General features: G+C 39.4%; 1 protein-coding gene across 4 annotated transcripts in view; it reads left to right on the top strand.

The window, feature by feature from the left end:
* Positions 1-17,054, top strand: part of pcdh17 (protocadherin 17) — a 60,797-nt gene that overhangs the window by 9,260 nt on the left and 34,483 nt on the right. The gene's annotated exons all lie outside the window — the stretch shown is intronic.

Consider the following 17,054-nt stretch of genomic DNA (forward strand, 5'->3'; position numbering starts at 1 on the left):
TTATTAGGTGCCTTTACTGGTATTTTAGCTGTGGGGTTTCCAGATGTGCTTGTTTCAGTACAGATGTATCAGTGCGGATCCTGGTGCTGCAGGAGCAGTGTAATGCACAGCACAAAACAGCAGCTATATTTGCATCCTCCCTCATTAATAAATCATAACGTTTAACAAATCAGAGGAAAGCGGAAGATGTCACGATAAACATCTTAGGTCTCTGGCTAAATATTTGTGAACAAGCAGGGAAGAGGAGGGCAACAGACAGAGTGAGGTGGAAACAGAAGTTACTTATAAGCAGACTGATAGAAGCAGAATTAGAGCATTTATATGCTTTTCCTGGGACTTAAGCTGAATGATTTTGAAAAAATATTTGCGATTATTTTGACTGATATTGCAATTGCAATATGATTGGTGATATTAGAGGGAACGACAATTTTTACATCATTATTCTCATTTTAATTGGAAAACATTACACTGATTATGATGTGATTTTTGTGGGGATCTGTACCAAACAAAGATGTTTTCTTAAGTCTGTAGAATATGATGTGTAGGCCACATCTCCGCAACATTACAGTATTTAATTTAAAATGGTATTTTGACACACATTTCGTCTTGAACAAATATCGCACCTCCTGCGATTTGAAATTGCAGTAGCTGATATTGCGATTTCAATAAAATTTTGATCAGCCCTACTGGGAGTCTTTGCAATGTGTTTTGTGATGCTGCATGAAAGAAAGTAGAGATGACTGTAATCTCACAAATAACCTGTTCTTCTCCTCTCTCAACACATGTGGAAATTATTTTTTTTGCATTTTAGAAAGAAAAGAGCTCTGGTAGTTATAAACACCATCCTTGTATTTATCTTCTTCCCTCACTTGTAATGTTTTCTTTGGCCACTACTTCCAGAAGAAAAAAAAAAAAAAAAACATTAAACAGACTCTGAAAACTCAAAGATTTACACAATTAATAGTTCATTTGCAGATACATATTAAGAGTACACAGAAAATGTGTTTGAGCTTGGAGGCAGCTGTGGAAGTGAATGTTTTATTTATTGCAAATTCTCAAAAATCCAAGTAACCCTGCTGAATAATTGAAGATAAATGTAGGCCCTTGACGATGCCCAACCCCAGACTGTAACTTATAAGAAACACCTGTAGAGTCCTGTAGAGAGGGAAAAAAATAGATAGGTAGATACATGGGTGAATCGACTGAAGATTATAAAAAATGAAATGTAAAAAGGACATTTTATACATGGATATTTCTCATATATATTGGTCTTGTAATTCTTTCAGCCAGCTGTTGTGCATTCATGTGGAGACAGAGTCTTATCTGTGCTGTGTAATTTCATTATTTTAACAGACCTTCTGACCTGGCAGTGCAAGGGAACAAAGAAATTTTGTGTTTTGCAAGTCCAGAGAAAGAGACAGGATATGAGAACACAAGTTGACCACTGTGATACCCAGATTGGCCGGACACATTAAACCAATTAGCGTGGTTCAATAGGAAGCAGACTATTGGAGATGACATGGGCACGATAATAAGACTCTGGATTGTCAGTGAGCATTCACTCTTGAATTATTGTGTGTTATATGTGCGTGCGTGCGCATCTGTGTGTGTGGTAGAAGGGAATTGGATTGTCAGGACTCCTCTGTCTAATTCCCTGACACCAGACCTTCAAAATATCATGTCATTTTGTCATGTCATTTTGTTGAGTAGCAAGTGCCATTGTTTAGCTTGGTTTACCTTCCACAGACAGATTGTCATTTTAAGTGGTTTTCAGATCAAGTCCGATCAGACTCAGTAATTACTTTTCTATTCTGTTATTACAAGTCTACTGAGAGCATGGCCGCTGTTGATTGTGTTGCCAGTTATTTCTGTCTGTTGTGGCTGTTTTCTTGTGTGACAGTGTGTCTTGTTTTCCCGACCCTGCTGATACTGTGAGTTGCAATATTTCTGTTGCATTGCAAGCACACGCCTACACCAGATGTATCCGCTTGTTTTGTACTCAACAATCCTTTTACTGTGTTTTCTTTTTAATAAAAGCTCCCTCAATACATGCTATTTCATAGAGGGAAAAGAAGATGGTGACGAACAATAAATTCATATGTGCATGCCCCCAGTAGAAGCATTTACCTTGGTGCCGGTGACATTGTGCTCAAACAACTCAGGCACAAGGAACCAACGTAGCATCAACAGAGGCCAAAAAATAAGAGAACAAAACATAACCTTCACAGTGGAGGAATGTAAGATTCAGCTGCCATGTGTCTATATGTGTGTGTGTGTGTGTGTACGTGCACACTCACCCATGCACCTGCGCTACCACCAGCTGTGCTCTGAAGCACCATTCTCGCTGGTTCCCTTAGATTGGAATGGGCTTCCCTGTAGGGGCCGGCTGCCCCCTGAGGGCTCTTAGATCCCTCTTGGGGTCTTTAGACTTTAACGTTTTCAGCAGCAGGGTGCTGTAGATGCAGCAATAGATGGGTATAGCTAGGACTGACCTCACAGTAATGTGCACTGACATGCACAGCACACAGAAGGCTACATAGGCATACATGGCATGGCGATGTAGTCTTTGAACTGCCAGCAGCTAGGTCTCCTTGCTGTAAATCAAACACTTTCAAAGTCAAACAAAGTGGAACTCGCACTGCTGTGTCTTGGCACCGGTCCAGCCCGAGAGAGCTTTTATTCCTGCCACATCTTCCTTCACTGTGCCCCCAAGGCACGTGCTGTAGAAACAACACACAGCTCAAAGAATGAGTTATGTGAATCTGTTCTCACCTTCTATCTCATTAGTATAAGAGAAATGATTTATCCCTCTCCTTGTCCTTGCCTTCCACAGTTCAGCACTTCTTCAGCTTCATCAGTAATGTGATTAATTCATCGAAGGGATATACCATGAATACCATCTCATTTGCTCAAATTTCACCTAACTACATGTCAAAACAAATGGCTGTAAAACAAGCGTCTTCTCCCTCATACAACCACCAGAGTCAATTACAGCCCAGTACGGAAACTACCATTTGCTTTGCTATTTGAAGAGTGTTTGTGTAATCCTGCCAGTGTTTGTTTGTGTGTGTGGTATGCGTGTGTCTGAGGAGGTCCGACAGTCTAATAGGAAAGATCCCACTGTCTCTTCTGTTCCCGCTTATATCTGCAGCACAGTTTGAAATCTGACTCCCATGTCTAAAGCCCTGTGTGTGTCTGAAGAGAATTGACAGCCACTGTGTTTTGCAGTGGCTGTTATGTGTTAGTGGCAACAGAGGCGAATGAGTCGGCGCTCTCAGATGTTATTGCCTAAACAAAAGGCCCACTAAGTGGTGGGCACATAAGATTTGTTGTCAAACGTTTGACTGTGTCTGCTCTTCAGGGCAGCAGTGGCCATGGCAAGTGCTAATGGCGTATTGAAAATGGTATATTTGGCCAGTCTCATCGTTTTCTATTGTACTACACAGATGTACTCAATTGGCCCCTCACTGGGTTTATGTCTTAGAGAGAAATCTTTTCAGGGCCTTTAACATTCAGATCAATTGCTGGTTTGCTCAGTTTCTTATTGATTTTTGTTGTGTTTGGTACTGAAATACTGTATTTCATTATCTATCACTCTGAGCATTGTTTGGTAAAAAAAAAAAAAAAAAAAAAAAAGAAAAAAAAAGGAACTAGTGCCTGCTCTCTCTTTCACACTTCTCCCCGCGCTTGCTCTGACTCCCTTCCTTTTCTGGCTCCCTTTCTTTCTCTATGCTCTTGTCATCTCAGATAAGCGTTGCAATTGCTCATGTTACTGACGACCCAAGCCAAATTCATAATGATGAGATTATCTTGTCAACAGTACAGAGTGTATATGTCTGCTGTATTGATCTGCACACAGTCTTAATAAATGAAGTACCACGATGGAACCATTGGCTCAATGATAACTCTGAGCAAATCTTGCTATTTATACACTCTCAACACTACAGAGATGATGAATGGAACTTGTGTATTCTGCCCTTCTCCTCTCTCTTCACTTTTTTTCCTCATCTCCTAATCTCTGTCCACTCATCTTTTCCCTCTCCTCTCCTCTCCTCTCCTCTCCTCTCCTCTCCTGTACCCTCCCCAGATTGATGGGGCAAAACAGCCCCCCACACACATTGCCTGAAATGTGTCCTCTTTGAGGTCACGTTGACATGCTGAGTCGATGTACTCCCAGGTGGAGAGACATGGGTGCTGCTGTGGGAGGAACCAATCAGATAGACAACAGGGGAGGGAGAGCGGGGAGGAAGAAATTACCAGAGACGGAGCCTGGGCCTGTGTGTGTCTTTAAATGACTGAGGTTTGAAGGGGAGTTTATCTGTGCATTTCAAGAGAAGGTCAGCAGGGTTTAGAGCTCGAGATTATGTGTGATTGTTTCTTCTGTGGGCTAGCTGATTAATGCTAAAGCTGGTCTGACAGATTCTTAATGCACCATAGACACACTTAAAAGAGACTGAGAGGAACTGCCCTCCAACACTTTGACAACGGAGTATTATGCTAAAGCCCTTTCTGTCAGTTTTTACCCAGGTGAACAGTATCCCCCCTGTCAGACACATATACAGTAGATAGGTCACCTTGAAGTGAAACAAGATAGTCCATCTGCTGTTCTAGTGTGTGTGTGTGTGTGCGTGTGTGTGTGTACGTGTATATATATATACATACACACAAAGAGAGAGAGAGAGGAAGAACCCAGGTGTATGAAAATACATGCGTGTATGAGCACTTGTGCATTAGACATATGCGTGCTTGCTTTCTGTGTGTCTGTGTGTTTATATCTGCGCCTGGCCTTGGTTCTGGGCTTTGGGGAAATATCTAAAATCCTTTCATCCCGGAACGGCTCTTCCGCCATCAATTCAAACGGAATAATTTTGTTCTTTAATGTTTTTGTTCATGAGCTCTTAGCTTCTGTCTTGTTAACCTGCAAACTGGAACACATTTTGTGGATGGTTTGTTTCAACACTAAATCATAAAATGCTTCTTTGTTCAGTCAAATTTGATCCAAATACCGGATAAGAGGGCTTAATGATATCAGTTTGAAAGTATTGTAAACATGTGCTTTTAGCATCCTGAAAGCAGGTTGACAATGTTTCAATTTGAGATTGCAAGGCTGCAAACACTCACTCTCTGAAGGACTTAAAGTTGAATGCTGACTTGCCGCCGATCATGCTCAATTTCATTTTACGCCAAACACTGAATGTTCACTATTCTTGTCGTATGAATTCATTTTTGTATTGCAGTTTTATCAGATTGCTCCATTCTGTGGTATTTTTTTAATTATTTGTATTTCCTCAGATGTGGAAAAACATTAAATCTAACAGAAGAATATAGTTTCTTTTTTAAACTTAACAATGCATAATGAACGCAGATTTTACTGAAATGAAATTACTAAATTATTAAGTTAAGAAGTAATTAATCATTTTGACTGTGTGCGTAGTACAGCAAACTTAAACAAAAATATAAGTTGTTTGTCAGTGCATTTTTGATTAAACCATGAGCATTTTTCCGATCTGATGCTGCCATCAGTTGGACAAAGATACACCAGCAGGTCACTTTTTTGATAAAAAAGTAACACGGTAAAATTAGTATGTTTAAAATATAAGACCAGGTTATTTTGGCTTACTGTGTATCAACTGTAAAATTCTATTTATAGGCTTCTTGCTCAGTAGGTATGCACCTGTGCCCATTTGTTCTTATGTATGGTTGCATTCATTCATGCATGTAGAATCTGATAGGTCTGTGGCTTCTGTAACAGCTTTGGATTTTTGGGCTGAGTTGGCTTTGGATTAATGAGGGTGAAGCAAGGTCAGTGCTGACTCAAGACTTCAGTTAACGGCAAAGCTGTTGTAACTATTGATGAGCAAGTACTGAATGATTAGTAGCTTTCACACCAAGATCATACACTGCACCCCTCCCTTCCCTTTTTTTTTTTTGTACGGCTCACATTTTCAAAGGCATATAAATAATTGAACATCAAGTCTCTCACTCTACTTTCACTTTTTCCAAAGTTTACATATTTTCCTTTATCAATAATCATAAGACCGGTCCCTGTTATTCAGACCAGCTGGTTAAATGTGTCTACACAAAACGTCTGAAGTAGTGAGGGAAAACAACACTGCTATTTTAGGAGAGCTGGCAAACTGCTGCGTTAGGGATTTTTGTGTGTTGGAATAAATATCTATGCCAAAAGCTACATTTATCATTTACTCCTGGGGCTAAACTGCCACAGATGTGTTGATAGGAGTACAAACACACTGTCTTGTGTTGCCCCTCCTCTTCAGAGCAGAAAGGTTTCCTGTGAGCTGGCTTCCGAGATGGCAGCAGAGACTGGATTTTCTGCGTGTCAGTGTTTTTGCATTTCTGAACGATAATTCTGGTAGGAACTTCAGATATAAATACAGTAATATTGCAGAATATAATAGCAACAAAGCATGTTATTCTTTATGAGTAACATTAGAATGAGGAGTACTTCTTACCTTTTTTCCTTTTTTGGAAAAATAGAGATGGGGTCACAACCTGTTCCAGTCAGACTCTTTTTGTCTAGTGGACTTTTTTATTGCATGTCCAGGTCCCATTTAATGATTTTTTGGTCTGGTGTTGACTGCCTGAACAGCTGCACGGACTGACTCATTATATTGCACTGCACACAGGTGCAACTACACCTCATAGTAATGGCTCAGGAATAACACATATACACACACAATCACTTCATTCATGTATGTTTATGTCATTAAATATGCATGTATGCTGTGTTCCACCTTAGAGCTGGTGAAAATGAATGGCGCGCCAGGTTGTTGTAAAATGGCTTTTTCAGAGTGTCATCATGAAATTGATTTGCTTCACTAACTGACTAGTGTATTCCTTCACTGGGACCCCACCCAAACACACACACACACACACATACCCTCACATATGCACACACCAATTCCCCTGTCTGGTAGTGGAGGATTATGGTAGACTTCTCTCTCAGTTTCAAAACCCCAGGGTCAGTCATATGAATTCACTCAATTTGAATTTAGTTTGCAGCTCGTTATAGGAATTTTGCCAATGCCACCCCTTATGAAATAAGAATTAATTTTGCTGGTTAAAAATCCCCCTCACATGGTATTTTACTGATCCTCACATTCAGCTTGCCTAAAGACAAATGGAACAGCAGCTGATGAGCAGACATACAATAATGTTTTCTTAGCGCTTTTTTTTCATAAAAAAACATGTTAAGATACAAAATCATCAGTGATATGAAAATCAAGGTGTAAATCAGATTAAAGACATGTTACTTGTGGCAGAAAAAATGTTCAATATGTATCCAGCAGTGGCAGGGGTAGGCAGGGAGGAGCTTATGAGGTCACCAGCGATCACATCCCCATCGCTTATATAACCACTGGGTGTCAACACTATATTATTTATTTATTGTGATGTATTATCAGTAGATAATTTGCTATGTTCTCTCCATCTGGGTGAGATTTTTGACAAAAATATAATTAAAAAAAAAAGAAAAAAAAATCCTTTTACAAAGGTGTGGGTTTTTTTTGACTGAAACACTCAACTTGTATTCAATTTAATTTGATTTCAAACTACGGGTCCATACTAAAATAGGTCACAGTCAAATTGATTTCATTTATTTTCTTTGGAAGAAAAAAAAGATGTTGACAGATCGCCATTGTATGGAGCCTCACTTGTGTGTTTCCAATGTGGCAGCTTATTGTAATCCTTACCCGAGGGGATGTTGGTCAACATCACAGCGATTTATGGGTAATGTTGTCCTCTTAGTTAGATAAGGATGATTCATTCAATAATAGATTCATCAGCCCATTAATAAATCAATTACATGCATAGGAGTTAAAAAAAACTGATTATTATATATTTTTTTTGTAATTCATGGTAAACAGATTATTCTGTATTACTATATGCTTATTAAGACAATCCGTCTGAGCCATTTTGTTTATGCAGGATTTAGTTTAGCCCCTCATTTGATTTTCCATGCATCATAAAATAGGCTACCTGTAATGTTACGTGTGTGTGTATGTGTGTAAGTGAGAGAGAGCGGGCGAGAGACAGAAAGAGAAAGACCAAGTTCAAGGATATGCACTCTCTCAGGAGGTTTGCATTTTATTATTTTCTACGTGAGTTGATTCTCAAGATGATAATGACAGGCTTAAGAATAGAGTTTAACAACGCTTTTTTGACCATCTCTCAGACTTAGGGGTCTGTTTATCCCTTAGAGTTTTCATGTCATGTTCTTTTAAAAGTAATTTAGTCTCCAAAATTAAATGACAGACATTATTACAAACGATGAATGTGCTCCACAAAAGCACCTCTAAGAAAGCAAAAAAAGAAAAAAAAAAAGCACAATGATTGACTCTTTCATAGACATTACTCTTAAAGGCAAACACTGCTATCCCACTTGTACACAGGGAAGCTACATCAAAAATGTGTCCAAAGTAGTCATTTGTAGACAGAAAAGAAAATTACATCTATGCTTGCTATGGCTCTTCCTCAAAAGGAATAATAAAACAGCAGTAACCGTGCAGGTTGAAGGTAATCAGCTTTGAAGCAGCGTTTTTGTCTCGTCTTTCTTGATGAAGAAAGGCAAGCACGACCACCTCAGCCCTCCCTCTGCCCCCTGCTTTTCTGTCTTCCCTCTTTTCTTTTCACCTATGGATGATTTCAGCCCTTTACTCAGTGTGTGGCTAGAATAACAAGTCAGCTCTTTCATTTGCATGCAGTTTTCTCACCATATGAAGTGGTTTTGTTGAGATTGAGGATGATAAAACGGGGTTCATGCCACGAAGACAACTTGCATGTATTTCCACTGGGCTCCTAATAGACATCTCTAATGACACTTTATGGTCAACCAAAATAATAGGCAATCAATATGAGTGGCTGCATATTAATTATGAATATTGCGTCTTTGCTGGTGAGCAGTGAATATACAAGGGAAAAGGTCATGGCTGTTTATACAACTTTACTGTATATACAAGCCACCAAATTACTACTTAGCCCTATTTAATGAATGAAGAAAAGCCCTATTCCCACCAAATGAACATGAACACAAAAAAAATAAATAAAAAGGAATGCAGTTATATTATGAATTATGGCAAACCATGATTAACAAGATGAGACTATTGAGTTGGATTAGAGCTGCCTGAGTCACCAGCTTCATAATAAGCCAGCAACTTTATGAAACAGTTACCCAACAGTAGTTCTATAAAAAAAAAAAAAAACACTGTCATAATATTTCATTGTAGTGGCAACTCGAACACATGCAGATGTGGGCGACTTTATTCAGCTTGAGTCATGTCAGATTTGTGGGACTGAAGTTGAGTTCAGGACAATTAAAGACAGGGAAGAGAGGAGAGACTGTCAGTAGAGGGATACTTTAAATGACTGATCACTAGGGCTGGGACAGATGATCGATATATTCTGATACAGTCTCCAGTGATATGTTATCGTTACACTAGCACTAATTTCACAGTATTTTCTCGTGCTTTACTGAGGCTAAGGTTTTTCCTTGCTGTTGCAGACATTTCTGTAATATTCCTCGGTGCACGGTGTTCATTGTCACCTAACGAAACATTAAACTGAAGGCTTTTCACAATGCAGTGAATAAATAAAGGCTTTGTTTGATTCCTGGTTTGTTTTTGTGGTATGTTAATAGAGATAAAAGACTGTTTTGTACTAGTTTTTTTAATGTTTCACAGCATATCATGATAGTATTACATCATGAGTTATCCTGTGATTTCCAGCACCATTGATGGCACATACCGTATAGTCTTTAGGTTTCTCTATTTTGAACCATGCCGGAAAAAGATGCATTATTGCCTATTTAGGGTTTACACCGCCTTATTTCAAACAACACAGAGTTTTTAACAAGTTGCAAGGAGTGTCAGCTTACTCATTAGCGTGACACTTAACCTGCCATGCCTTGTGACAAGCTTTGTGGTATAGAGGAGAAATCAACACATACAGTAGTTACTGCTGGTGACTCACAGTAGGAGATCATTCTGCACAAAACCCTGCCGCAAGGGATTTTTTATCTTCTGTTGTCGTCTTAAAAGCAAAGAGCATATGAAGTCAGTCAGGCAGCTGCACTTTATACCATATACATACCAAGCAAGAAGAGATGATACATCCCACATCTTAACATTTTCTGGTAATGAGCGCTGTAACTTGATACAAAATTCACAGTTGAATACACACCATGGTTTGGGGTCAGGGACCAGTATGTTTTCATTACAGCTGGGAAAACAAAACATATATTTCTTTTAATTTATCTTGAAAAACAGTAACACTAAACATTGAATCATGGACCACAAGTCAAAATGTAAAAAAAAAAAAAAAAAAGACTTCCAGCCCAAACCAACAGAACTGAGGGGACTATAAGCTGTGTGATTCAGATGAATAACCCAACAGGCTAGTTGTGAATTCTCCCTTAGTGGTGATTCTCTGTAATGAAAAAGAAACCTTCAGCTTTTTTTATTTATAAGTTGAAGTTATAAGTTTATCTTGAGGTTTGCTGAGCATACATGCTTGATTTCAGCCATGCCTTGTGTCATACTGTATATACAGTTGCATTTGTTCACACCTGGGAGGTGCCAGTTTAACTTCTATTTTGTACCTTTTTCCACAGCACAGCTCACCAGGGCACCTTAAAATTCTACAAGAACACACACAATCATGTTTGAGTGTTTCACTCAACCCTTTTTTCTTTTACAGAGCACATTTTTCATATGAATTTGTTATACTTTGGTTAACATACATCAAGAGTAATTTAATTAAGTACTGTCCAGAATAATTATCAGTGTCCATCTGTATTGATAAACACTCAATGTGGTTGAAATCTTTCTGCTCTCCATTTACCGGCATCAGTGGCACTTCCTTACTCGTCTGAAATTCATCTGGACTGGGCCTCTTCTAGGTTATTTGGAAAAAAGTGGGAGATATTTAGCAGGCAGTAGACTGTGATGGCTTTAAGTTCACTTAAGCCCATTGATTGATTGGTCTGTTATCTCCAGGAAGATGTATAGGACCAGCTAATTAGATTTGATCACTTACAATTGCTCCTCAGCCACTAGGTAATCAATGCAGTCTAATTATTGTCTGGTGTCTCCGCCCCTTTTGTTCTTACTTCCTTTATCATCCTCTCACGTTGCCATTTTACTCTCCTTTTCCTCTTTTGTTTCTCACGTTTGCTGCATCTCCTTTACCAGTATGTTTTCTTTCCTCTAACCTTTATTTCTTAGTGTTTTATCCTTTACCCACTCTTCCCATTTGGCTGTTGCTGAGCTACTTTGACAGTTTTCCAAGAGGAATAAACTAGAGTTCCCTTGGTGGTAATACACACACACACACACACACACACACACACACACACACACATAGTTTATCAAATTAAAAACTGCAGTCCTGGGGCCTCATTTATAAAACTCTGCAGAGGATTCACGTCAAAAGGTTGCATATGGACAATACGCAGTGCTTATACAAAGTGCTTGTGCACAAAATATTCTTATATATAACACAGTGTGCACACATGTCCTATGCCGATTTTTCTTTATATATCAAATTCAACTTGAAATGTGGCGCACCTGTACAAGCTTCATGTCCCCCCCTTGTAACGCCCATAGTTGCCTATAAATAGTGAAACGCCCCTAATTAATTTATTCATACTGACTACATGAAGACAACCATGGCAAATGCCGACAGGAAAGCTTTAAAAAAAAGAAATTTCACACAGTGTGAAATTGAAGTTCTTGTTGAGGAGGTTGAGGCAAAAAAAAAAGATGTTGTTTGGTGGACACAGTGTGGGCATTACAAATGCCAAAAAGACATTAGAGTGGCAGCATGTGGCAGACGCTGTGAATGCTGCTGGCTCAGAAGGTCGGACCCTCTCTGAAATAAAAAGATGGAGTGGTCCGACATAAAAGTGGAAGCCAAAAAGTGCATAATCTTACACAGGCAGAGTGTTTGTGGCATGGGCACAAAAAGAGGACACCAGAGCTCACCCCCTTGATTAGAAACTGGCAGGAATTATCGGGGGATCCCTCCTGAGTGGAGTTGTGATGGAAGCGGAGGTGTACACAGATATACAAGATGCAATGGATGACCCAGGTACGTTATTTGTATTCCCTGATCGAAAAAGAGAGTAAACCAAATGCATTGAAGTTGTGTTTACATATTTATGTACAAAAACAATTGAGATTTTATTCACAAAAACAACTGAGACTTTATTCACAAAAACAAATTGAGACATTTTCTATTTCGTTTAGGCGCTGCTTGTTCCAGCGGAGTCGTGCTGCTGCAACTGAGCAGCCGTGTGCACCCAGTGTCTCTACTGCACCTCGTGCGTCTCAGCCCTCCAGCAGCGGCCGTGTCCTCATAGATGCAGTCCTACAGATGCAAAGGGACACAATCAACTCCATCAGCGAGGTTGCTAAGGAGTTACAGAAAATTAAAAAATGTGTTATGTGACATGCACTGTACAATGAAACAATTACTTAATAAATAGTGTTATATGTTTCCATACCTCTTGTGTTTTTATAAGCGACACATCATATCCACATGCTGGCGCACAGCAGCAGCATTTGCCTTGAATGCTTGGGGATAGGGGTCGGGGCCAACATGATCATCAGTGTCAGGAGGTAAAGCCACATTCCTTGCCGTGCCACATTATGTAGCACAGCACACACCCTCACAGTTTGGCACACCTTTTCAGGCTCGTATGAAAGTTTTCCGCCTGTGGCACTGAGGCAATGCCATCTGCCCTTCAGAAGCCCGATGGTGCTCTCTACAACAGAGAATTTCTGGCTGTGGCACACATTGTAGTTCCTCTCCTCTGTGCTTTGTGGGTTGGGGAAAGGGGTGAGCAGCCACCGCTTGAGGGGATATTCATTGTCCCCTGCAAGGTTAGTGAATGAGTTAGGCACTGCAGTAGAGAAAAATTGCAATTTATTTAGGATTTTTATACATTAATCATTTGTACCTAGAAGCCAGCCATCACGCACAGCTCTGGCCTCAAGTCTGCACACAACACTGCTGTTTCTCAATATGAATGAGTCATGGGTTGACCCAGGCCACTGATTACATTTGGGAAACCAGACATTACTGCAAATTGCCCTTTTTATTTGCCTGTTCACCCACCATGTAAGGAAACTTTATGTCCAGATGCAACAAACCAATTATACCATCTAACACGTCTGGCATAACACGGCTAAAGGTTGGCTGAGATATCCCTGACCTGTAAGCCAATTCCCTCTGAAAAGTGCTGGTTGCCAGAAATCCTAGTGTTGTCAGGATTTGAAGTGGGACTGGCACGGCTTTGTTTCTGCAGGTGCTTCACTGTAAAGCTGGGCCCAATGCAACACAGAGATCCAAGAGAACAGCTCATGGAAATAGGAACCGACTCATAAGCCACTCATCATCATTGGCCAGTAAATCTTGCTGGTCTCTGAAAACTCGCTCTCCCCAAAGTCTTCCATTCGCCACATTTTCCAACAGTGCCAATCAGCCATTGTGTGTCATTAGGCATTTTGATTGCATGCCTTTTTATGCCCTCCCATTTCATTGTTTCTGAAAAGTTACTCAATTGCATAGCACCTTCAGATGTGGGAATTACCCTGCTTGTAAATGATAACGAAAGGGCCAATATCTCATCAACATCTCGTTCTGCACAACGAACATGTGATAATAATAATACACTTTATTTGTATAGCACCTTTCAAAACACAGTTACAAAGTGCTTTACAATAAAAACAAAACAGAATTAAAACACAGAGATAAAGTGAACTGAAAGCCATAAAAATAAACACATAATAAAAAACAATATATGATATACAGTAACAATATATGAAACTATGCACTTGTATCTACCTGACTGAGGCACTGAAAATAGCATCAGTGTAAACATAATTTGTCCCTCTATTCACCTTATTATTTATGAGAATACATTTCATAACATGCAAGTATTGTTTACTAATTACAGAACATATTTGTGGGGATTTCAATAAAAGATATCTCCATTTATCCATCTTTGCAAATGAACTCTTCATATATGATATGTGAGAGCTAATATTTAGATTATTTTACACACTGGTATCAATTTCACGCCAGTTCTCGTGTTTCTTCCTTCCACCATCAGAGTCACAGTTTCTCATTATTCCAGTTTATGTGCACATTCTCAAGTTTGTTGTTTAGAAATCCCAAAGTTTGCTTAGAAAGTGGCATACGTCTTCTTTTGTGCCTGTGTAACATTTATAAATGAGGCCCCAGAACTTTTTGACTTACTGACAAGGTTATGGTAGATTCAATCTGGGAACCCATCGGCTATCGCTCTGAACAAGATTTAGCCTCTGGGGGCAACGGCCAATATTTCGGGAGTTCTGGTGTAGCCAGCAGATTTTCTGCATTCATATGCAGATATGTTTATAGAGATTATGGTAAATTTGGAATGGCTCACCCCTTCCGACACAAAGAAACACATGCACTCAATCTTTTTCACACACACACACAGAGTTAGCACTATGTGTGTTTTTGGAAGACAGTAAAGGACAAACGCATGTATCATACCTTGTGTGGTAGATAGAGGGAGGGGGTGTACTCTTGTTCCTGTGAATAAAAGAGAGCTGTCCAATGATGTGTGAAAGAGAAGCTGCAATTTGTCCTCGTTCACCACCCGTACCTAAGATATCAAACACACATAGACACACACTCATACAGATAAACATAGGCCCTGCAGAAATGAACATTGCCCCAAAATGCACCAACAAGGCCTGAGAGTAGAATAGCACTCCAATATGCTCGTCCCATTTGTCTCAATCGGCCTGCTGTCTGCTCGGTCAGTCTTAGGGCCTCAATGGGAATACAGAATAGAGTGCAGCTTTTTACACTTACTCAGCCTCACTGTACTCAGTATCGCTCTGACCTTTGTGGCCTTGCTGCATAGACTAGATACAACACGTCATTCAGTACAATTCAACAACACGCCAAAACCAAACTGACCTCTGCTAATATCCACACAAAGTACACTGACCCAGAACTGCTGGATTTATCTTGTATTCAATAGGTTCAGTGCTTCTCTGAACTTTTAAGTTCAAAGAATCAACTAAGGTCAGTTCAGTGTAGCTCAATTCAGTTCAGTTCAGTTCAATTCCAGAAATCTCACAAGGAGAAATTAAAAGGCAAGAAGTGTAAGCATGCAATGAAATGAAATGAAATACTCAACGATACTTTACTAAAGCTTAATGAATTTATGAACTCTATAATACAGTGTCTAATAATAATGAAACTACTGGACATCTAGATAGTATTTATCATTCCCCCTCAAATTATCCTGTATTCATTGTCAGCTTGGACTGGCTAAGTACAAAGCAGCCCATACCGGCCGTTATCGATCCATTAATCGGAAAGTGGCCCATTGTAGTGAAAGGGCTGGGCAGTATAGACAGGCAGGAAGAGATGGAGGCTTAAGATCAGCCTGGCCTCTAATTGGCAGGAAAGAGGTTTCTATGAAGTGGTGTAATGTGCTTTTTATTGGCTTATAGAGGGAGTAGGTTGTGGAGGGATGGAGAGCATGTGCTAGTTTAAAAGTGACATGCATTTATTTTCTTTTTGGTTAAAAAAGTGGTGATTAATGTATGTTCATTTAACACACTAACAAAACAGTTTTACACTAACATACAGTAACCGATTGCCATTTCAAGTTTAGTTCACCAGTGGGAAACTGTACAGTGGGTAACAAAAGATAAACATTTCTAGTCTATTTTAACAAAGGAAACATGTTCTGCGTGCAAGGCTATAATTTAGATATTTATTCTACATGCACAGGTGTGGAAAGTTAATTAAAATTTATAACAATAAAAGCAAACCATTTTCTGTTAATGTCCTTTCATACTGATCAGACTCAGTGCCAACAATGCTGAGTTGATTGAAAAGTATGTCCAAGGATGAGTCTCTGGTCATAGAAGTACAGAAGGGGCACATCAATATAAAGACTTCCATCTCCCCCTTTTTTTTTTGGAAAAACTCAGGCTGTTATCGTTTCAATGCTAAATGATTTCAAACATTCATTTTCCTCTTATTCCTTGGTCAGATTCTAGCCTTTGATATATTCTATGGGTGTTTTCTTTTAATCTTGGTGAAGGCTGAAGTGAAATAGAGTGTTTAGGTAGAGATAAAGGTGCTGGCAAAAGCATGGAAGGTCAAAATACTGAGGTGGCCTGTCTGACCTTCATGCACCCTTTTCATACTGAGCCACCACAGAGCACGGATGACATTGAAATACTCTATTGACTGTGAGTCAAGCTGTGTATGTGAAAAACCCTGGCACATGGAGACATTACTCACTAAACAGGACATTTTACTGCTATCAATTCAAGACAGAGAATTGTACACTACATAGGGTAATTATTTGTGTTACTGTGATGAATACCACTACAACAGTATGAAAGCTTTTTCTCTTGCAGGCATTTGTTTCCACACTTCTTACCCTTTGAGATATTCCTGTAAGAATTTTAACAAAATGTAAACACATTCATTTCTTCATTCCTTTATTCTTATTAGCTTACAGTAAAGTCTATATATTTGATTGCCTTTAGATATTTATTTTCATTATTAGTAAGGGTTACAGGTATTTCTGTAAATGCCAGGATGCGCTCTGCGATCCCAGTGACCTTTTATCTTAATTGACATGATTAAAAACCCTCATATACCGCTCTTTGATGTAATTAACGACAGAGAGAGACAGATAGAGTCAGAGAGAAAGTACTTCCCAGTGCCAATGTGATTGATCCAGTCTGTAATGCACTGCTGCATACAATACTGAGGATTGAGAGATGTTTTTGCAGTTTATGCAGGATATGGTTTGTATGACTATTCCATTGTACTGTATGTGGTCACTCCATCCCATTCTAGTTCTTTGTGTGACTATGTATGTAAGAGTTTACTTTGAGTGTGTGCGTGTGCATGTTTGGATGAGTGTGTACAAGCATGCATTTTGTGGTTCTTCTATTGATCCACAACGCATGAAGCCCCCTGTGTATGATCAGGTTGCCCCATATCAAATA

Source organism: Thunnus maccoyii, chromosome 1, assembly GCF_910596095.1.
Source record: "Thunnus maccoyii chromosome 1, fThuMac1.1, whole genome shotgun sequence".
NCBI lineage: Eukaryota > Metazoa > Chordata > Actinopteri > Scombriformes > Scombridae > Thunnus > Thunnus maccoyii.